Genomic DNA, 24,310 nt, shown 5'->3' on the forward strand with positions numbered 1-24,310 from the left:
TGAAGTGGGGGGGGTGGGCTGGAAGGGAAGACTAAAATCAATGGGAGCATTTCATTTAAAAATCATTGTGTTTCTTATATTTACTTAGCTATGTGTGTGCACATACACTCACCTCACCATGGTGTTAGTTAAGTCCAGAGGATGACCTGAAGGAGTTAGTTCTTTCCTTCCACTGTGTGGATTCTGAGAATTGATCACAGGTCCTCGGGGCTTGGCTGCAAGTGCTTTTACCCACTCAGCCATTTTGCCAGACCCCTGTTTATTTTGAGAAACTATTTAGCAATCACTACCCTGGAATTTGCTTTGTAGACTAGGCTGGCCCCAAACCCATGGAGATCCATCAGCCTTTGCCTCCTGAAAGCTGAGGCTAAAGGCATGGGCTACCATGCCTGAGCATGTTTTCGTTGCATGTACTACAGTAGTGCTTGAAAGTGCTTTCAAATGAGAAAGCATTCACAGCTTTCAAAGGAGAAAGCATTTACCACGTGCTTTTGAAAAGCAGCTGCAGCAGCAACAACACGAACCTAAGGTAAAAGTCATATTGAGTCCGGAGCTCAGTGGTAGAGTACTTGCCTGGCAAGCACAAGGCGGTAGCTTTGACCCCTGTTAGGACACATGCACATAAACTATGCTCATGTGAGGTCAGGTAAGGCTGTAGTTCCACAGCAGAGAGTTTGCCTATGAGGTTCTATCCAGGTTTGGGTTTGATTACCACCCCTCGGGTGGGGACCAAAACTATTTACAAGCTATGGCAGTGGGAAACATTACAATTTTAAATAAAAAAGAGGGTAGGACATTTGGTTTCATGATTTTGAGATGTGAGAGAATTACAGGTCTATTCACCCAGGGACAGTAACAAAGGGGATACATTCTAGCTTCAAACACAAATGGCAACAAACGTGGACTGGGTATTGTCTAAAGGGCACCAAACCTCATACACACCTTTGCCACTTTCCAACTGGCCTGAGGACAAGAGGGGGTCTCCCCCTTCTCTCTCTTTAGGCCACCACAGGATAAAGTTTCTGTGGGTTCTTTGAGGTATACGTTGCCTGAAAATGTAGCTTCTGTGTGAATGTTTCCAGAATATTCTCCCTGGTTTTTTTTTTTTGCTTTTTTTTTTAAGATTTATTTATTTATTATATATAAGTACACTGTAGCTGTCTTCAGACACACCAGAAGAGGGCATCAGATCCCACTACAGATGGTTGTGAGCCACCATGTGGTTGCTGGGACTTGAACTCAGGTCCTCTGGAAGAGCAGTCAATGCTCTTAACCACTAAGCCATCTCTCCAGCCCTTGTTTGTTTGTTTGTTTTAAACAGGTTTTATGCTTCCATCTCCTCTGTGGAATAAGGCACCCAGGATAGTCACAGTCCCTGAAGCAGCCATCAGCCCAAATGGATGCGACTGCCTAGACTTGTTACTTATGGCAAGAGTCTCTATTTTCATCCCAGTTTTCTGGTCAAGGATATGTAACTTTTAGATAGAGTCTTGCTATATGCTAGGCCACCCTCAAACTCACTGTGTACCCTAGCCTGTCCTCCAACTCAAGGTGATCTTCCTGCCTCCCAAGTGCTGGGGTCAAGGCCTGAGCCTCCAGGTCTGGCTTATATTTGACCCTGATTTTATTTTATTTATTTTTTGGTGGTATGTCTCGGTCTGTCTCTGTCTCTCTGTCTCTGTCTCTCTGTCTCTCTCTCTGTCTCTCTGTGCATGTGGATGGCTTGGGTATCATTCTTTAAGAGATACCCACCTTGTTTCTGTAGTCAGAGTCTCTCATTGGAATCTGAAGCTCAGAAGTATAGCTGTCTGTCTGTCTGGCCAGCAAGTTCCAGGGATCCATCTGCCTCCTCAGGGCATATGTATATGCCACCCATACCCAGGGAATTGAACACTTGTCCTAATGTTTTCAGGGCAGACACTTTACCACTTTCCCAGTCCCCAAGATCTTAGATTTTTAATTCCATATTGCATGGTATTTCTCGTTTTAATTATCAAGAGGTGGAGTTTATTTCCTTTATTCAATATTTAAAGTATTTCCTCAGTGAGAATTTTCTACTTTTATAACTGTGAACAAGGCCAGGCACTGTGGAGCATGCCTTTAATTCTGGCACTTGGGAGGCCAGGGCAGGGGCAGGGGCAGGGGCAGGGGCAGGTGGATCTATGGGTTCGAGGCCAGTCTGGTCTACAAAGTGAGTTCCAGGACAGCTAGGGACACACAGAGAAACCCTGTCTCAAAAAGCCAAACAAAACAAAGCAATACCAAACAATCCCCCAACCAAACCACAACATTCAAAACCCAAACAAAGAAACAAGCAAGTAAGCTAGCAAGCAAGCAAACACCACCTCAGACCCCAAACCCTGCCATCTTCTTCCCTCCCCCTTCTCCTTTCTCCTTCCTCCACCTTCAGGACCCTGCATCTTTTTCTACCCTTGCACTCATGGAAGAACTGGTCCAAAGGTCAGAGCTATCACAAAGGATGGTGACTTGGGGCTTTGTGGGATGGTGGGGCCCGACTGTCCCATAGAGCTGAGCTATCTTAGGGGCTTCAGGGAAAAGGAACTACCACTGTCACAACAAAGAACAACAAGACAAAAGGAAGGACAAATCCCAAAGTGGAGCAGCTCTCAGAGATGTCACTGAGACATCAGAGTCCCAGGAAGACAGTAGGGGTTCATAAGAGATAGGGTGCACTGTGCAGGTGAGGGAGGGAGGGAGGGAGGGAGGGAGGGAGGGAAGGAGGGAGGGAGGGAGGAAGTGTTGTCTAGAGACCTAATGATGGGAGGAAAGCCAGCAGTGACTTGGATTGGTTTGCACATGGGTCTCTCTCAGGTGTCACTTTAGAAAGCCTCGTCCAGCTAGACTGCCCTAAGTGTGGACTATGAGCATTCCCATGTGGAGGGCTCAGACTCGGGAGGAGCCTGGAGAGCTGAGGAGTGGAACCTTCGTTTGCCCGGAGTCTGAATCTTTTAAGAGAGTGGGTTTGGACTCTTCTGGGAGTCAGAAGACAGGGCACCAGTGTGTAGAGGTGTTGTGATGGATGGGTGTGTAGGAGGGATTCAGTGGCAGGTAGCCCTCCCTGCTCTATGGTATGGCAGCCTCAGGAGCTTCCCTGTGTGGCTCTCTAGAGTGCCCAGTGCAGCTAACTCAAAGTCTTCCAGTCACTTCGGCATGCCCTGTTTCAGATCTCAGTACCTATCTGTCTCACTGCCCTGGACCCTTCTCTGACTGCACTACAGAAGGGTTGGACCTAAACCTCCCTCACATTGGTGAGGTGGCTCAGGGGTAAAGGTGCTGATGGCCTGAATTCAACCCCTAGCACTGACATAGTGGAAGAAGAGAACCATTCTATACATTGCCCTTTGACCTCCTCTCACATGCTGTGACATATGTATGACCACACACACACACACACGCCCCAATAACTGTAAACAATATAAGTACAAAACACTGAAGTAGCTATGCATGGCAGCATGCTTGTACCTGTGTCCCCAGCCCCTTGGGAAGCTAAAGCAGGAGGACCGCAAGGCCAAGTTATGCTGGGTGACTTTGTGTGTGTGATAAAGGGCTGGGGTCACACCACTAAACAACAACAGCAACAACAACAACAACAACAACAAGAAGTCAACCACGAAGCTGCTACAGAAAACAATATACAAGATTACCCATGTGATCTAAGTGGACAAGACAAACCATGTAACAGCAGCGAGGGCCACAGGTGAGGAGATGGGAGGAGGGTGCCCACCCTCACCGGGAGCCAGAACAAATGCAAAACAAGATACCATCTTCACCCTTGGGCTGGCAGTAGGAAGAGAGTCTGATAGTATCAGATGTTGCTGAGGACGCACAGACGCTGGCATTCTCAGAGGCTGTTGGGAGGAGAGCAAATGAGCAAGACCGCTTTGAAGGGCAAATTAGCATTCGTCATTAAAACCGAAAGTTTCACATCCTATGACCCAGAAATTGCTATGTTCCCAAGAAAAACAATCAGCTGTGTGGGCCAAGAGCTGTGCCCAGGGATGCCGAGGGCCACCTCTAGGTTTGTGAGGACCCAGATGTTCAAGTAAAAGAGGCTCCTTTTTACTCAGGGTGAAAATCTCGAGATCACACTGGCACGGGGAAGAGCCGCTGTGGGGTGACTTAGCTTACACGCAGCGTTTAACTGTCTAGTGGGAAACAGCTTCTACCACAGACTAAAAAGTGACTGACTGGCTTCTGGCTGGTGCCTGCAACCCACACACTGATGGAGGTTGGGGTGCAGCAGGAGAGTTGAGAGTTCGGAGTCAGCCTGGGCTAGGTAGAAAAACCATACTGTCAAAAGAAAGGAAGAAAGGGAGAAAAAGAAAAGAAAGGAAGAAAGATGAGGGAATAAGAAAGGCAGGAAGAGAAAGGAGAGAAGGAGGAAGGAAGGAGACTGTGGCTGAGGAGTCCTCACGTGGATTGTGTATGTGTATATGTGTGCACACGTGTGTGTATATGGGTCACAGGTTGATGCTAAATGTCTTCCTCAGTTACCTTCCACCTTTTCATGAGAGGAGGTCTCTCTGACCCTCCCGTCCCCGCACAGCACCCCAGCACTGAGCTACAGGCCGCCATGGCCCTGCATTTGATGTGACTGCTGGGGACCCGCACACAGATCTCAGACTTGCAGAGAGAGCACGTCACTTGATGAGCCATCTCCCCGGGTGCCTGTTTTTGATTTTTGAGACAGCATTTTATAGCTCTGACTGACCTTGAACTCTAATTCCTCCTGCCTCAGCATCTCAGGCGCTGGGGTTACGGGTATGCCCTATCACGCTCTCTGCCAAGCTTGCTCTTTATCAAGAGGAAATAGAGAAAGTCAGGAGTCTTAACTCAAACTCTGCCCGTCTGTGGGGATGTGGCTCAGTTGTGGAGCTCCTGCCTAGCACCCCTAGGCCTCAGTTTCCATCCTCAGTGCTACGAAAACAAGAAAGCCCAAACCAAGGGAAACACTGGTGTCAGCCTGACACATTCTTCCTAGTGTGCTAGAATGGACTAACGGAGCCTGACACAGATTTTCCCCATGGGCTATATTCCCCAAGAACGGTCACCTTGCCCGCTCTTCTTACAATGTGACTTGATTGTCCTATCAAAATCTACTTTTTCTTCCTCAAACCTGAGTGCCAGCAGAGCCAGTAAAAAGGATGCTATCAAGTTTCTGGTATAAGGCCACCAGAACGCTCTGGCAAGCTCTCCATCAAGGTTCAGACCCACTGTCAGCCATCCCTGCCCCTCACTTGACCCGCTAATGCCACCTCAAGACATCTAGTTGATGCCATGTAGACTAGAGGTAAGCAGTTCCCATTATACCCTGGGCAAACTAAATAGCTATGGACAGAATTAATGACAGCCATTGTGTTAAACTATTAAGCTACAAGAAGATTCATTACTCAACAAGAGAACTGGAAGTGATTTATTTTAATTTTGTGCTATATCTAGTCCTACTTAAAGTTCTAAAAGAAGTGATCAAACCCAGGGTCTCACACATAATAGGTAAACAAACACTTCCACTGAGCAGATGCCCAGGTCTTATGGTTTTAAGCAGGATGCAGGAAAAGCACGACTATTTCCCAATAGAAGTTTAAGATACGGCAAGTAGGAAGGGGGGAAAGCATAGGAGCCATCATAGAAAGTACAGAACCGGGGCCACTTGACCTACTAGAAAGAGACTGGGGTCCAGCTCCATAAAGACTGGGTTTAAACCTCACCACTGTCCAGGAACACAGACTCCTGGCAAGTTGCCTCCTACTGAGTCTTAGGTTTCCCACCAAGAAAAACAGACTTAAGGGCCTGGAGATGTGGGTCCATTGAAAGACTGCTTGCCTAGCATGTAGGAAGTCCTAGTTCAATCTCCAGCACTGCATCAAACTTGGTGCAGTGGTGTACACTTAGAATCTTAGCATTTAGGCAGGAGGACCATCCTCATTTAAGAGTTCAGCCAGTGCAGTGGGGAGATGGCTCAGTGGCACTCTTCCAGAGGTCCTGAGTTCAATTCCCAGCACTGACACGGTGGCTCACAACCATCTGGAATGGGATGCGGTGCCCTCTTCTGGTGTGTCTGAGGGCAGTGACTGTATAGGCACAAAGCCTATAGAGACTCTTGGTCTTTTCTGCACCCATCCCCAGGCACATCTTAACCAACCCCACGACCTTTGTTCTGAAAGTCTCCATGTTCCCCAAGGATGCAGGCCCTTGCTTGCTGCACTCTCTGGTGCCCCTCCAGGAGACCATGAACTGAGGCAGTGATTGAAAAGGCATTTGGAGATGGGATGGAGGGACAATCAAGTCTACCAGTACTCCCACTGGAGACCTGGACTTCTCAACCCACTGCTCTTTCCGGCCCCTGGGTTGCTACCTTCTTCCACAGCTCCTCTGACAGGCTGTAGCTTGTTACTGAGTAGTAAATGGTAAATGGGGCTGATTGACTTTAGCTGTATTTAAATGATCCTTTCCTAATAAAATATGGATGCCAGTAGATAATTTAATTCTTGGCACTGGTAGCTCTGGCTACATTTAGAATTGAGGAAGTCCTTTTCAGCAGGATTTCTAGGCTAGTGGGATTCCAGGACACTCTGGAATTCTGCAATCTGATACCCTGAGTTGCAGGCCAAGATGGGTTCAGAGTAGCAATACAGTGTACATCTCCAAGTTGTAGGAACTTGGATGCAGTTTAGGAACACATCATTAGTGAGAGGTCAGGAGGGACTGAGGTAGGGGTTCCCTGATTCTTGTGTGCAGGCATCTGGGGTTCCAAGACCGCCTCCGGGGCAGGGGGCGTGGAGCACTTTTATATCTTGGACCCACGGTAGCACCGTGGATCTTTCGTCCAACACTTTGGGGATCTGCCTCAGTAAGAGGGAGCTGGTATTGTGTAGCACAGAAAAATCCACTCCACAATGAAAAAGACAGAAGTTGCTCCCACTGTGTTTCTGTGGGAGTCAGTGAGAACCTTACAGGAAGCCTGGCTGGTTCTAATGGAAGGTCCCAGCAAGTCTATATGTCAATAGTGAACAGTCTTGTAGGAACTAGACCTGTCAAGTCCCAAGGATTGCTACCAGGGTGTCTGTGTGAGTTGGGGGCAGTGGCAGTGGGTTTGGGGAGAGCATAGTTCCTGACACTCAGATGGTTAGGTAGCAGTGAGGTGTGAATGGACACATTCAATTAGGCCCAGAACTTCCCCTGACAGTCTAATCAATCCTTTGAAGAAAATTAAGTAACCATTTCTCCATCAGTCCAGCAGCAGCTTAAGGGATATTTGCTGCAAGTAGCAATCAATTACTATGTCTTCTTTGAAGCTCCCTAAAGTATTCCTTCCCAGCACAGGGCAACCATGCAGCAAGTCAGTCCCCTGCTCTGTGATGGAGGGAAGGGTCTACAGACCTCTCTTTGTGAGTAAGGGGACCGTGTGCTGCGAGTGTGCCTTAGGCTGTAAAGGGGAGAGGGCCATGTGCCGAAGCAGCACCGTCAACCAAGGGAAACTGAGCTTGGGCTTGGCTTCAAGGTTTCAATAGCAACCCCTTGGGCTGCTGCTGCCACTGCTTCAGCTGCCTCACCACCCTTCGCCTAGCCTTGGGCTCACTTCTGACTCGCTTCTGTTCACAGTAGAGTAGCTGGGCAGGTACTGTTGTGAGAGCTCTGTTACTGGGCACATGCCCACTCCTCTGTCTCCAGGGAGAACAGCCCTGCAGAAGCACAAGCCTGTGTGCTCCCTCCCGGCCCACAGCCTGAGTGAGGGTGTGTGTTAGGCTCCGTCATCTTGCTGACCTCAGATGAAACTGGGGTAGCCCGGTTACTTAGAGCTACCCTTCATGATATACAAGCTAGGGTATTTAAGGAGAAGAGTATGCTAGTCTCAAACTTGCTTTGAAAGAAGTTTTATAAAACAAGGATTGTTTGGGGATTTAGTTTAGTGGCAGAATGCTTGCCTAACATGTGTGAATGGCATTCCCAGTTCCTCCAAATACATAAAACTAGGATGCAGGCACTGAAGGGGAGTAAAGACGGAGCCGGATGGTTACAAGGATGGGGGGACGTCAGTGGTGGCAGGGAGCTGGTGCACAGGTGCTGGTCACTGTCGACCTCGTTCAACTTGGTTGCATGCTTGAATGATTTCCAAATGGCCCACTGGATTAAAGTTGACTTCCTAGATAATCTGCAAACAAGCCACAGCAGCATATCTGACCCATGAAGGTGCTCAACACACAGTGCCTGTGCTGTACGATTGTTAATTATGTTTCTCCTCTTTATTTTGAAGATTTATTTAATTGAATGTGTGTATACATGAGTGCAGCATGAATGTGCTGTATTCAGAGGTCAGAAGTGTTGCAGTCCCCTGGAGCTGGAGTCAAAGGCAGCTGTGAGTTGCCAGCAGTGGGTGCTAGGAGTTGAACTCAGGTTCTCTGGAAGAGCAGAGCTCACTTTTAACCAGCACTTCTATCATTTTCCCCAATGCTGGCAATGGACTTTAGGCTGCATGTATGTTAGACAAGTGCTCTACTGTAAGAGCCTTTATGTTGCTTTGCCTGATGACTATAACATGCCCATATCACCAACACCCATTTGATGCCCTAAGGAGTCGTAGGAGCCGCCTCTTAGCCCTCCAGGAGCTTGTTATGCCAAGTGCTCCAGGGCCACCAAGAACACTGAGTGAGCACACAGCCTGCAGATACAAATGGGAATGTGTTGTTTGCTCCCTGGGCAGCTACCCTGGATGGGTACATCCAGGTGACATGGTGACATCCCAGGAGCAATGAAAGAAGAAACACTAGAGCCCAAGGCTGGGGCAGGATGTCAGGCAGCTGTCCCAGTGTCCAGGTTTGGGACTGGCACAGCTCCACCTTCCTCCAGACGCGGGGCTTCCTCTTAGTCAGTATGCCTTGTCTACTCAAATATGCAAATAGGTTTCTCAAAGTTCCTGAGAAACCCATCTGTGTTTGTTTTCCCCAAGGAAAATTGCCAAAGAAGTTTTACAAGAGGACAGAATGAAAACTTTACCGTTTTCTTTCCCACATTTCCAGAAACGCAGGCAGGGCAGTATCCCTTGAACTGCCAAGTGCCCTGGTCTAACAGAGCAGGGTGCTCGTGGAATCAATTGTCCTTCCTTGTTTTTCCCACCAGAGCAGCACCAATTTCACACACAGAAGGCTTGCTGAAAATGCAGTGACCAGAAACGAGGTCCAAATGGCATGTCTTACCGGGTAGCATGCAGCCTGCCACCAGGGGCACAGACCTCATCTTCTCCTCCAGTCCCGACCACACTTATTTCTGCTCTGATCTAACAATGGCATATTTGCATAGCACATTGCATAATTTCCTCTTTGAAACAGCCCTTTTTAGCATGAGTAAATAAAGTTACCTAACTCTGTAGTGAAGAGAAGACTGCAGATTTCCAAGAAAAGATCTGAATGCCCGAGCTGTGCTGTCACGCTTGGTGATCCAACAGCCTTTCACAGGGCTTTGACTGAGATCTCAGCTCTGAGCCTTCCCAAGGATGTGGTCAGGGTCTGTCCACTCTCCATTTTCTAGTTGAGGAAGGTGCTTCCTAGCTCTGGGTAACCCGTCTGAGCCTCAGATCCCTAAAGGCACACATGGAGACACACCTTCCTTTTGTCCTGGGTGGAAGGTTCTTGAAGACACTCTTTCTTGCATTTCCTCTTGCAGACATTACACAGGAAAAGGGTTTGTGGAATGGATGGAGACACAGTCATAGGTTCTGCCTGTGAACTGCAATGGGGTCTCAGGGAAGTACGGAAGGAACTAGACAGGGCCTGGCACAGAGGCTCACAGTGAACTTACCCAGCGGGAGCGTGAAGGTCTGGCAAGGGACTACAGAGGGGTCTGGGCCAGCAGCCCAGTGTGCTGCCTCTGAGGCTTAGCGTCCATCAAGGCACGGCCTCTTTAGGTGGGCTTCGGTTAGTCTCCCTGTTTCTCAAATTAAGAGGTTTAGACTAAACCACATGCCTATTTTCTGATGGGAAAGAACGTCTAAATTTCATACCAGGGGACACATTTATGGCTGTTTGGCAGAAATTAGTTCTCAGACTGAATGCTTACCGGCATAGCAAGCTGCTTTTTAATTAGCTTGTGGGAATTCAGCATACTTCAAACATTAACAGTAAAATATGGGAGACCTCTGGTGGAGATAGGCCACACCTTTGGACTTAAACAAAAGCTATAGACTCCACAAACCAAATTTCCTGCTTTGAATTTTCATTTGCTGGTGTTCACAATGACTACCAGTAAGTTTCTGGCACCAGAGCGGCACTTTCAAAGTATGTGATACAGACTGGTATGGTTAATATAAACCCAACTCAATCAGCATTCCTCAGTACAATACTATACCCAGTCACATGACCTGTCAATCATTAAACCTGGCCAGCGACATAATCAACATAATCAACACGGACACACTCAACTTTTGTCCTTCTTTTAAAAATGAACTCGCTGGGCTGGAGAGGCAGCTCAGCAGCTAAGAGCACGGAGGACCCAGGTTCACTTCCCAGCACCCGTGTGGTGGCTAATAATTATCTGTAACTCCATTCCAGGGGAGGCAGTACCCTCTTCTGGCTTCCGCAGCCAAGGCACACATATGATGTGTAGATGTATATTCATGGGAAACACCTACACACATAAAATAAAGATAAATATACTTAAAAAAAGAATTGAACAAGAAAGGGAACTTTATTCATTCATTTATTTTACTTAGCCATTTGGTAGACTTGTCTCTTAGCTGAATTGGGGACACAGACATGTAATCCCAACATTCAGGAGACTGAGGCAGGAGGACTGAAAGTTGGAGGCCACCCTGGACTACCTAGCAAGACCATGTGTCAAATATAACTAGATAAATAGGGGATAAGAAAATGGCCCAAAGTGTTTGCTGTGAGACCCTGATAACCTGAGTCCAACCTCAGGAACCTATACAGAAAGCAAGACATGGTGGCACGCTTCTGTAGCCCCAGGACACCTAGAGGGAGGTGGGAGGCAGGGGCAGGAGAGTGTGCCAGAGTCCACTGTCGTGGCAGTAAACAAGAGAGGCTATCTCAACGTGCTGGAGCTGAGAACTGGTGAGAACCGGTTTTAAATTGTTGCCCCTTGACTCTCATACTTCCCTCTCTTACATATGTAGACAAATATAGAAGCAAGTACAGCTTAGAGGTTGGGGATGCCTTTAATTTCTGCACTTAAGAGGCAGAGGCAGAGATCTCTGTGAGTTCAAGGCTAGCCTGGTCTACAGATTGAGTTCTGGGATAGCCAGGGCTATACAGAGAACAGAGAAACCCTATTTTGAAACACCAAAAAGAAAACAAAAGATGGCTTAGTGAGTGGGAAAGGCACTTGCCATGCAAGTATAAACATCAGATGCTGTAGCCTATGTCTGTAATCCTGCTACTCCTACACAGAGAATCCCTGGAAGACCCCAGGCCAGCTCATCCGCTGGATGGTACCCAGTGGTGAACAACAAAAGACTTAAGGCGGGAGGAGAGCACCTTCCTCCATGGGTGTCCTCTCCAGCACACATGCAGATGCCCAGGAAGTAGAGACTAGGAAACGTCATTACAGTACCTACAGGCATTTAGGCCTTCTGGCCTTGAACTGAAGTTTTTAATTAAGACCCAGACTAGAACTCACATGTGAAAAAGAGGTTTACTTAAGGTTAAAAAAGAGAAAAAACAACTAAAAAAAACCCCAGGATTTCTCACCCATTCCACTTTCAATCAGTCAATCAATCAATCAACCAGTTGATCAATCAAATATTTACTGGTTGTCTGCTATGGACCTGGCATTGGGGGTGCAGGGTTAAAATGAATTCCTGCCCTCTCGAGCCCACTGTCTGCTGGGAACAGACGGTCCACACGGCAGGGAGTGGAGTAAATCAGGGTAAACAGAACGAGACATAGCACTTAGCTTAGCCTGCTTAGAGTCTTAGGCCCCTGCTAACCCCTCAAATAGACCTCTTCCAAAAGTCCTCTTCATCTGCAGAGGTAGAGCCATTCATTTTGAATGCTATGGGCATAAGGGTGTTTAACAGGCACTGGCTCTGTGCTAAGCATCTGAAGTAGAAGTGCAGTCATCTGAACCTCCTGTAGGAGAAAGCAGAGCAGTGACAGGCCCGCCCAGCCGCTCCGGCAGCTGCTGACACCGGGATCTTTCAGAAGGCACGGCTCCAGGACCCCAGCTGGAAAGTGAGTTGAGGTCAAGCTCCTCCACATATACCTAATCAAACTGTCAAACCCTAATCCTGAAAGACTGTGTGGGTCACATTGAGACAGTCTACTCTGGAAGACCCTGGAAAAGGACATGTGACTGTACTAAGATCAGCTGCTCACAAAGGAAGAGCTGGGTCATGTCGATTTGGCCAGGCTGCATGAATCTTACTTTTGCTAAGTTCTTGGCAGTGGAAATATCCACTAGGGAGAGAAAAGATAGGCTAAAGATAAGCAAAAAATCTGGGCATGACAGTGGGAAGGAATAATGGATTACAAGCTTGGCCTCCATGTTGGCAATGGCCCTGAGCCCCACCCCACCGCTGTCTCTGAGAGATTTTCCAGCTTGCTGCCTAGAAGCAGGCATATGGAGTTAGGATGTCACACACTTGGATATGTTAGGCGATGAAAAGAGCCAGTCAAGTAATCCCCAGTCAGTCAATCTAAGCTAGACAGTGACGGACCCCGGGGAAGGGGTACGCCTGGCAGGGGCGCAGGACCTGTTAGCTTAGCTTAGGGAAGTCCTCCCTAATTGAGCCCTAGGCTACATAAGAATCAAGTCTCCAAGGTCTGGGCTTCCTGCCACAGGCTGGAGGCTTAAACGGAGTGCAGCTCTGGGCCCTTACTGGCCACCTAGCACTCAGGCACAGGGAGGAATAACTTGGCAGAAGGTCAATGCCCAGTGGACAGCTCTGCAGCTGTCACTTCACCCACTCACAATGGGTCCATCCTTGTCCTGGTGCCAGGGGCGAACACAGGGCTCACCCTTCATTGAAGTAGGAGCTGGGATCCAGCCTGATTCCCAACCATGTGTCTCTTGGTCCTGTGTTCCCAACCAGGTGTTTTCCCAGTCAAAACTCGTTTTTAGGCCATGTTGCCCAGCAGGGCTTTCTGTGCAGACAGAAATGCCCAACAACTGTGCTGACTAGTCTGAAAGGTCCTAGTCTGTGTGGCTTTTTCAATTGAAACGAATTTACATTACGTTTAAAATGCACTTCCAAGGGCCAGCAAGATGGTTCAGTAGGTAAGGATGTTTGCTGCCTAGCCTGACAACCTAAGGAGGAACTGGTTCTCACAAGTTGTCATCAGAGCTACACACACACACACACACACACAATGCATGCATACATGCACTCATACACACTCTAGATAAAGTGTATGCGAAAACTAAGAACTGCTTTCCCACTATTGGGTAGCCACACATGACTACAGAAGGACTTGAATGTGGCTAACACAACTGAGGAACAGAATTTTAATTCTGAATTTTCACTAATTTAAGTTTTAGTAACAGGATCTGTTTCTCTCTCTTGTCCTAGGACACAGAACAGCCAGAATGTGACTTTGGAGGAGTTCACTGACAACACCAGTGAGTAAACAGGGAAGCAGTGCCCCATGCTGGGCCTGCTGGACCTCATCCTGGAAGTTAATTATAACAGTCCTGAATTCAGTCCTACAAGTCAGCGCCTCTTTGGCACTAATGCTTTAGGTAAAGGAGGATATAAAATAACAAGTCAGGGAAAGAAATTAATTAAGCTAGGCCTTTAAAATATTTCGGATACATCAAATTAAAATGAAAGGTCAATACACACAATGGACATATTGAAAGGCACTTACCGAGGCCCTCAGAACAGAGGGAAAGATCATGTGGAATCTGTCACAGATGAGTGACTCCCAGCTACTGGGAACAGTCACTGCCCACAGTAAGGAAAACCTTCCAGCTGCTCGTTCTTGACCCCTCAGCTCACTGCAGAATCCCATGCTAGAGACATACTCGCCCGTGGGCACAGAGAGGACCCAAGGAGGTCCATGCTCAGGAAGGGAGTTCAATGAGGAAAACTTACAGATAAAGGAGCAAGCATACCAGAGCCTCTCATCAGAATACTACAGAGCTGAGTTTTGTTTGTTTGCTTTGCAATATTAGGGGACTGAACCCAAGTCCTCCCAAATGCTGGCAAGCTCCACTACTGAGCCACACCCTTAACTTTATAGTCTGTTTTTGAAAAATGAAGGGACTGCAGAAGCAATAGCTCAGCAATTAAGAGTCAGATGGCACGAGTCTGATTCCTAGTACAGACATCGGATTACTCACAATTGCTTGTAACTCCAGTTCCAGGGATGTGACACCCTCTGCAGGCATTGCACACATGGTGCACATCCATCCATCCATCCATCCATCCATCCATCCATCCATCCATCCATCCATCCATCCATCCATCCATCCAAGAATACACATATATACACGAAGCAAGTAAATGCTGGGTGTGGTAATATACACCTTTATGTCTCAGTACTTAGGTGTACTCTGTGAGTTTAAGGCCAGCCTGGGCTTCATGGGGAGTTCCAGGCCAGAATGGGCTATAAAGTGAGATGCTGTCCATAAAGAAAACAAAAGACACATTGAAGCAGTACTGCTATAGTCGTACCATTTATTTGCATCATTGTGAGTGCAGGTACCCATGGAGGACACAATAGAAGGTTGGATCCCTTGGAGACAGAGCTATATGTGATTGTGAACAGCCTGATGTGGGTGCTGGGAACTGAACTCAAGTCCTCGGAAAGAGCAGCATATGCTATTAATGCCTGAGCCATCTCTCCAGTTGATTTGAATCATTGTAAAAGGACATTAGTACTATTTACATAAATGTAAAATCATCATCATCATTATCATCATCATGGTCATCATCATCACCTGTCAACAGAAGACTTAACTTGGCAGAAGCAAAATGTTTCATAAATGTGCCAACAAAACCTGTCTCAGGTTCCATGCCGTGTAAAGTACAGCAGGGCAGGTGGCCAGTGTCAGAGTGGGTGTGCACAGAGCTGAGGGCACCATTGGAGGTTAGAGAACAGCAAGCACCCAGGGAACACAAGCTGCTGGCAGTCTTTAGGTCACAGCATGGCTATATATATATCTTCAAAAATACTGGTCTCTTCTTGTTTTTCTATAGTGAACTGATCAATACTTTCATTTAGAAAAATGTCAGTGGTCCTGATTACTCCCATAGGACACTGTGCTTCTTGGTCTAGGGGTTTGGGAGAAAACAAGCCAACTGTAATCATGGTGAGGGGTGCGGGAGGATAAGGTATGAGCACGGTATTTGCATGAGTGACTCCCATAGCACACATGGGAGTGACAGTCACACCACTGGCCTGCTTGTAGCTCTTCTTTCAGCTGCTCAGAAAGCTGTGACAGAGCTATAAGCTGTGCTAATTGTTCAGCCTCTGTCTCCCTCGGACAGCTTATGCTGGGCTGTCTGAGAGGAACAAGCTGGCCTTGACAGAAATACCAAGGTGGGCTCATTAGAGAGTCTAGGGTGGAGTTAGAGACAAGACATGTGCCATGTGGCTGGTCTGGGGTTAAAGCCTTAAAAGCCTGACCCCCAACCCCACTTCTGAGACAGGGTCTCCTAGAGCCAAGGCTGCCCTGGAATGTCCTGCATCCCAGAAGACGGCCTTGAACTGATGTTCCTGCCTCACCTCTCGGTGTACTGGGCTTACAGGGATTGCTGACATGCTTGGTTTGAGTGGAGCTGGGGATGGAGCCAGGGCTCCAAGCATGCCAGGCCAGCTCTAGCCCCTGTCTTGCTTCTTGTTCCTTCTTCTTGGGTAACCTTTCCTGTCTGACTTCTCTGTACTTGAAACATGACCTAGAAAAGGCAGGCTTTCCACCTTCCATAACATTACCGCCCACCTTTTCCTGCAACTTACAGCAAAGATCCCAAGCCTATACACTTGAAACAGAGTGCCATTTCAAAAAGATTAGCAAGTGTTCAAAGAAGAAACAAGTCATGGAAAATGTGACTTTCTGCTTCCTCACACCTCCCCAGAAGAAAGTAGATATCTTCAAAGACATCCCCAGTTCTGAGGGAGCCAAGAACTATTGAAGGTTAAATGCTTTGCTAGGCTCGCCACTGCTGGACACCTTTTTCCATTATGTACTTTGAGGGCCATGGCTCCTTTAAGTCAGCTCCCACTTCTTCCTTGTAACGATAACTTGATTCATTCTACAGACTTTATTGATTTCAATGTGATTCATGTAAAATTCATGGCCACCATGCAAAGCTTATTTTTCACATTAGAGTTACAGTATTAACTGTATAGCAGAAATAGGAGAGAAAGGAGAGGGGTAGGGTGTGTGTGAGTGAGCGTGTGTGAGTGTGTGTGTGTGTGTGTGTGTGTGTGTGGATTTGGGAGAGAGACTGCTCAGCGCGTATACAGTGCGCCTAAGGGAAAAAAAAATAGAATCGTTTCTTTTCTAAAGAACACACATGCAAAAGGGCCACATGAGGTCAGTTCTTAAGAAGGAACCTGCCTGGTGTGGGCGAGACAGGCCTGCAAGGCCTCTTCAGAGAGTGAGGCCTCCTAGGCCTCTCAGCTGCCCCTGTCAGAGCAGCTGGTGCCAAAGGCCCGTTAGGCCACAGAGCCCAGCTGTCTCCTCCCACAGCTGTGCACCTGGGGCTGGAGCAGACACTGCCTCCAGACTGCTTACTGTAATCACATTGAAGGCCTGGAAACTTCACAGGCTGGGCCTCCCTGCCACTGGTAAGAGGGTTCTGGGTCTGGCCTCTGGAACCCCTGACTCATGCCACCTTTCTGTTTCCCTCTGAGCCCGAGCTTGCATCTTCTGGCACCCCAAAGTGACACAGCAAGGTGGGTCATTAAGATAGGATGTGGCTGCAAGCCCTGCAGAGCTAGCAAGGGCCCACAGAAAAGCCGAGATGGGGGACTGCCCACAGTGCGTAGTCCTATTCACTACAGAGGCTATTATACACACAGAAGTGAACTGCCACATTCCCCAGGGGGGCACAGTGGGAGCAGCTGTCACCCAAAGGCTCTCACCACTCCTCCTGTCACCGTCATTGTCGGATCCCAGCACCCTACTGGGGTTGGGGCACTGTGTCTCTGATCCAGGTCCAGCAAAAAAAAAAAAAAAAAAAAAAAAAAAAGTGTATCCCACAAGCCACTGCTTCCAGTCCTACCCATACCCAGTCTGGCTGTGGCAGTGGCCTTTCTGGAGCAACTGGAAGCACCGGGTTTTTTGCCTTTAGAGGGTCTCCACTCTATACTGCCTTGTTCTTTTCGCTCTTTGTGTAGATATGTGTCCTGCCCTGGCACAAAAGTATTGACTTTCCCTTTAGCCTGGCATGTACCCGTAGCCCTGCCCTAGCCACTATGTTCAAAGCAAAATTCACTTTATTTCAAAAGACATTTAGATATGAAGGGAAGGAGTTTGTCATTGTTCACATACAAAAAGGAAGCAAGGGAGAAAGACTCCGGTAGGTACACATGCAAATCCGGCACAGCCACGCAGACCTGCATACCCACTACCTAGCAAAAAGGCGGAGAATTGAAGGCCAACCTGGATACACATGGTATTTTGTGTAAACAAACAAACAAACTAATTAACAAACAAAATAAGGATAACAGAGCCACACCCAAAGCACTGTTGCTGCTAGGCCTGCCTTCTAGCCTGCCAGAATGCGTTAGCCAGGCTCACAGGGAGGCAGTAGAGAAAGATGGGGAATTCAGGGGACCTGGGAAGGGAAAGGAGACCCTACTCCAGAGTTCATTCAAAAGCCTACAGAGAAGGTGCTGTCTTCCTAAAGACACTGCCAGGAGGGCATTCGTGACACCCAGCTCTGCTCACTTACATACAGCAGGATGCTTGTGCCCTTAGTTTAACTGTGCTTGCAGTGCTAACCCCTCACATATCTCACTTCCAGAGGAATCTTTACGCTAAGACAATGGCTGGCTTGTATGTGACCTTTACATAATTTTAAAGGTTTACTTTTCAGCTTTCTCTTGAAACACTGTTGTAAATTACACCCCTTGAATAAGTAACCTAAAAAGCCATGTTCTTTTGTGCCCATTGTAAATACATCCAAGTATGACTCTCAGAACGCTTGTGCTTATGTCCTGGATGTGTACCGTGATTTTCCTGAAACTCCCTTCCTCCATGGTATTTAAGTATGCCGTTCCCTTGTCGTCACAGCTCTGCTTTACTTTACACTGCCCCTCAAGTTGTTTTTATGGCACAGTCAAGGGTTTGGTTTTACTGAGCAGAGTTCTTCAGGCTGCTGGTGCACTACTGTGTGAGCTGTGTCCCCTGCCTCGCTGACAAGTGTGCCTGTGTGACTTGGTTCAACTCAAGTGGGGTCTCTCCCTACTCCTGGTCCCTATCCCATCCTCCCCTCTGTTCTCTTCTCCTCACTGCTGGGCCAGCAAAGGCTGTGAAGGGATGAAGAGAAAGAGACTGATGCTCGGCAGGGAACTCAAGGATGGGACCAAAGGGAAGGCCCAACTGAAGATGGTTCATAGGACCTCAGTGCAGACAGGGCAAGGTGGGCAACCTCCAATATCCCTACTCTTCCCCTGCTAACTTGAGGACCCCATGATGACAGCAGTTGGCATGAGAGCCGTCATGTACCGGGGTTATATTGTGGACCTTTAGCATAAGGTAATTTTATTTCTACAAGCACCTTGTTTTGTAGATAAAGCAACTGAGGCCCACAGAGTTTCAGAGAGACCCAGAGCCTTGGTATTCATACTCTAAGAATGCCAGCTCCAAGCTCCTGTTCTCACTGTGATGCTGAGGACCAAGAGAGAAGGCAGGAGGGAGAGCGTGAAGGGTTTGGGGACAGGAGCTAAGTCAACTATGCTCAAGTCTGCATTCACAAGATGACTTGAGGAGAACCTTGGGATGCCTGCACGCCAGGGCGTGGGAGGAACATGCTTTCAAAGAGCTCATGTTCCCTGGATTTGGAATGGAGAGCTCCTGTTTGTTAGGCCCCAGCAGACCCTGAGAGAGGGAAGCCCAAGCTGAAATAAACCCATGGTAGCTGGTGTTGGAGACCTCTGCCCAGCTCAGTTAGTGAGCACCCCTGGCCTGTAAAGAAAAGTGGGGTGATTCGGAAGGAGAACTCCATCCACTCTCGGCTGACAACACCTCTCAGAGGCCTGCTGTGCCTCAGCCATAGTGCCATAGTGCGCGAAGCTTTCCCATTTGCCAATGGAGGGGACCCTAAGGTCAGGTTAAGGATGTGTTCCCACACATTACAGAGAGAACCTTCATCTCTACCCATCTACCTGCCTCCTTCCCAGTGCCCTTCCCTGTCTTTTAAGGTGGGGAGTCCTGAGACTCAGGGAGAGTGAGTGAAGGAAGCTGCTGGGGGCACACAGCTCCACTGCCCCCCAGTGGTCAGCATGCTGCCACTGCCTAAGTCTGTGAGCTTTTACTGAAAGCCACAGCAACTTCCCCTTCACCCTGTGAAATAAGTGACATCCTTCTCAACACCCGTTATCAATCTCTGACTGCTTTTAATAGAAGCAGCTCACAGTGTGTGTGGGGTAGATATAAACAGAGGGGAAAACTGCTTGCCTCAGGTCTTTACAGAGAGAGGAGGTGGGGTGCTTTAAAAGCACATTGCACCAGGGCTGCAGTTTCTCCGGGGGTTGGGGGAGAGGGATTACTGGAAGACACGGAGCAATAAATGGTCCACCATGGAGACGGAGCTCCATGGCAGTACCTGTGCCTGTCAACATCACGTTTGTCACAGAAGATAGTGGTTTGTCTGCCTGTCGTTGCTTCTCTGAGTGGCCCCTGAGGCTGATTCAGAGAACCCACAAACACAGCAAGCAATGAACTGTTCCCTAACCCTCCCTGAGCCACGACTTTCAGAGGGCTTTGAAGCATAGTCCTCTGAGGCAGGTCCTCCTCAAGTGACTCTTCTGAGGAACTGGGTTCATGCACATGAAGTACTATCTGATGCAATGGAGCGTTTGGCAGAGAGCTAACTAACGTTGCAAGCATGTTTCTGGATGATTTTAAAATAAACACTGACAGGGTGGAGGGCTGGGAATGTCTAAACAGCCATTCTGAGCGTGAAGGATGGCAGGGTCTGAGTTACTGCAGATGTGTGGCCTGGACACATGAGTGATGGATACAGAAATTCCAACTGCAGGAAGTCTTTCCTGGCACCTCTTTGATGGGCTGACTGGCTTGGAGGGGAACCTGGCAGAAGCTAGGCAGGCTGAATCAGGCCCCTTGACAGTAGTCTTGGCCTACTAACCAATTCCATTCTCTGGGTTAGGAGCCTTTTCCAGGCCACCTGGGCTGTGCAAGATAGATTCACCCTGGCTGCTCCTGACCAGTAACAAGGGCTTCAAGTTGAGGAAACTTAGATGAGGGCTGTTTTTCTGTCACACAGGTGACAAAGATGGCCACTGTTTTCCATGATACACGCTATCATCAAGGCCCCTAGCTCTAACTCGGCCCTCCCACTGAAGCACCATGCTGGAAGAGAACTGCTAACGGGGCTCACACTGCAGGTCCTCGGAGGCAGAGTGAGCAGACACAGTACAGCACCCGTGGCCACGGTACTGGCACACTGGACATCTGACTCGGGCACTTCCACTGAATGCAGTCAGTACAATATGCCCCACCCATGTTCTCAACACAGGAAAGCTCACTTCAAAGGGCCAGACCAGACTGCAGAACAAGATGCATACAGTCCCAACTGTGTAAAAATGGCAGCAGTCAGCAGGCCAATATTTACTGAGTAGCAAATAAGAATAAGACCATGTCAGGGCTGAGGTGACAATGGTGACAACAAGCAGGCCAGGCCTCTGTGGAAAGATAGACAGGTGTGAGTGTGTCGGGTACAAGGGGCAGGGACTCAAGGGCTGCATGCCCCAGGATAGCCTGGTGAGGCACTGGGCATGGAAGGAAGATGACATTCACCTTTTACCAGAACTGTGCATAATTTTAGTCTTCTACAAAGCCAATATGTTCAGCTCTTATCTGCTAGCCAAACATATACACAGCAAAGAGAAGCCATGGGACAGTGTTCCACCTCACAGCACCAGGACCGGCTTCTACTCTAGTGTACACAAGGGCAGAGGTAGTGTTAGGAGTGGGCCAGTTTTCCAACCCCCATCAGTGGGTATTGATCTGGGTCATTTCTACTCGTTGAGAACAGGGTGCAGAGGGCAGACTAGCAGCCCAAAGGGCACTGTGGAGGGGCTCACGGCTCGGGGTTATGGGTACTTCCAGGCCTGAGGCTACACCTAACAGAACACAAAAATTCAATTATACTGGGAATGCTGAGCTCCCTCAGTCTCCCCCTTCCAGGGGGCAGGTGCAGTGGAGAAGCTGTGGTCCTCTCCAGGCAGCACTCTCTGGGTGCAGAGGGGTTCTGTGTCTCAGAAAGCCACTCCCTTTAGCTACAAGTAGATGCTAGAGTCTGGACCCAGAACATTGGCCTGTGTACTGAAGCAGAAACCCTCTGGCTTTCATTTCTGGCCAAGGGGTGACTGATGCACCTAGAGCAGTCTTGTCATAAGGAGGGCAGGGGTATTGGGGAACCAGGTTATCTTGAGCCCTCTGCCAGCTTCTGCCTGTCTTAGCTGTGTGCCTTTGAGCTGTGCATGCAGCCTCTCAGAGCTTGGATCTCCTAGTTTAACCCACTGGCTGCTTCTCAAGTACAGGAGGGTTCTGAGAGATGGTGCCTTTGGTCTGAAACTTAAAGCAGGGCAGTGCCCATGTGCTACACAATTGGGATTCCTTCCCTTCCATGGCAGACAGCACATAGCTGGGAGGAAAAATCTCACAGGCTGTTCTAGAAAGGCTCGAGGCTTGAAAGGCCACTAGGGTCTCCCCAGAGTTCCCTCAGTGAATTGAGCTCTGTCTGACCAACTTCTTGGATGATTCTTGTTCAGCTTTTCCTACCATCTACTTCAAGTAGCAATAGCACTCTTACCTCATATATGACTTAAACTTCAGTGTACCCATACCAAAAGGGAAGCTTGTTAACAAAAGCAGACTCTGTTATCTGGTTACAGATAAGTGAGAAGTTGGCTTTTTCAGTCTTCCACCGCAGGGATGGGATGGTGATATTTGTTTCTACCTGGTTCCTGCCTCCCAGGGCCAAGCATTGATGGGACAAGTTTTTTCCCTCCAAGACAGGGTCTCACTGTGTAGCTCTTGTTGTCTGGGAACTCCCTATGTACACCAGGCTGGCCTTAAACTCAGAGATTCACTTGCCTCTGCCTCCTAAATGCTGAGATGAAAGGCACGCACGACTCTTCCCTACAGAACTTTCTTACCTGGTCCAAAACCATGTGGGTGAATCCTACTACTATTCATACATGGGGCTTAAACAATGGGTCTGCTAGATGCATGGCCCACCAAGCCAAGTCTGTTCATACTTAAATCTACAGGCCACAAGAATCAACTCATTTCATAAAACAAAGTGACAATACTGAATATTAAATGTTCTTAAGACCATCTCAACATCCTCCTGCCAGGTGATAAGACTTCCAGCTGGGCCCTGTGGGCTGGCAGGCCCTGAGATGGCCTAGTGTGTACACACACCTCGAGTGCCCCTGGCACTAGTGCTGGTGCAAGGTGGCACAACTGTGAGTGACCTCAGATTTTATGAGCTGTGGATCCTACAATATCAAGGGCATAGTTTAGAATGGGCTAACCTGGTTATCTTGTCCTGAGGAAGGAGGAAAACTATTAAACATGACTGACACATCAAAGGCTGGTTTCTAAGGTCTCTTGTGGAGCTCCCTGGTACCCAGGTGTGTGAAATTTGTGAGTCAGGAAAAGGCAGAGGTAACATTGAGTTCACAGACACAGGCCTGAAAAGGCAGAGCCTGGAAGACCTCTTCTGGATAGTGAGTGAGAAGGCCTGCCTCTGCCACCACCACCGGACCTCCCTTCACATGGTCACTGTCTTTAAAGAGAAACTACCTATGAGTTCACACTCCAGGTCTGTACTACAGTGGGGGCACGGCTCAGGCCATGGGCTGTCTCGGTGGATCTTCACAATGATGCTCTAGTTAGCAGAAAGCACCACAGTAGCTTAGGTCACTTGCCTGTGTTGTGGAAAGCTTATCCTATCTAAGCATGCACAAGGGGCTGCTCTTCAGGCCTTGTCCTTGGCTTTGGAGCTTATGTGGACATCCCAGAACCAAAGGCCATCAAAGCTTCTGGGGTGTAAGTATCCCCAAAGGCAAGCCCAACCCTGCAACAGCAGTAACTCACGCTCCATACCTAGTGTTGTACTTTCTGCCTTGGGCCTCACTTTATCACTCTGCCTAGCCTCACAGGCTCCCCGGGAAGCAACTGTTACTTATGGTGCTCCCTGCTTCCTGAGGACTGGAAGCCTGAGGTACAGCAGACTACTTGCCGTGGTGCCGCACCTAACACCCTGGGCGAGCTCCACGCCCCACCTGACTCTACAGCCTATAGTCCACGCCCCCACTTCTGCAGCTTCTCACTTTTCTGGAACTGTGAGGTAGGGACAGGGAGACCAGCAATCCCAAAACTCAAGAATTATTTATTTATGAGCTCTGCCTCTGATGCTCAGCGATGGTTTAGGGACACAAAGCATTTGCAAATCAACCTCTGCCCTAGTCAAACAGGCCTGGCCAGGATTTGTGAGATGCCCAGACCCAGTCAAGGACACACGTTGCTGCATTCTCTCCTTCCTTTCAACTCTAGCGTCTGCTCCTTGGATTTCTTCATGCTTTGGGGTGGGGCTGGCTGCAGAGCTAAGAGGCTCCTGGAAGACAGGCTCAGAATCACTACCCAGGCACTTGCCCAGGTCTCACAGGTGGTAAAGCCACTGGGACGGGGACAGCATATGTGTCCTGGAGTCGAAGCACCAAGAGTTGAAGTCCACTGCCCAGCTTCTCTGCTTTTCCCTGCTGTAGAGCCCGAGGAACTGGGCATGTGCCAGGCACTGTAGCCACAGACACAGCAGGAGAGCCTTCTCCAGATACATCCTTGAGTGACAGGATAGGCAAAGTTCCTTCTTGGCATGCGGGACATGATAGAAAGCAGGAAGTAGATCTGCTGGGTGAAGCCATGGAGAGTTTAAGGTCTAACAGGCATGAGAGCCAGACCTAGCCTGATCCCACAAGCATGGCATAAGGCACTTGAGAGCAGAGTCCCATATACCTTGTGACAAGGCAACTTCTTTTTTTTTTTTTTAAGATATATTTATTTATTTTATGTATATGAGTACACTGTAAATTCAGACACACCAGAAGAGGGCATCAGATCCCATTACAGA

At 48.4% G+C, this 24,310-nt stretch overlaps 1 protein-coding gene across 3 annotated transcripts in view; it reads right to left on the minus strand.

Annotated features, from left to right (window-relative positions):
- The window catches only part of Clec16a (C-type lectin domain containing 16A), a 191,114-nt gene that overhangs the window by 51,702 nt on the left and 115,102 nt on the right, over positions 1-24,310 (minus strand). The gene's annotated exons all lie outside the window — the stretch shown is intronic.

Source organism: Rattus rattus, chromosome 9 (assembly GCF_011064425.1).
Source record: "Rattus rattus isolate New Zealand chromosome 9, Rrattus_CSIRO_v1, whole genome shotgun sequence".
Classification (NCBI taxonomy): Eukaryota; Metazoa; Chordata; class Mammalia; order Rodentia; family Muridae; genus Rattus; species Rattus rattus.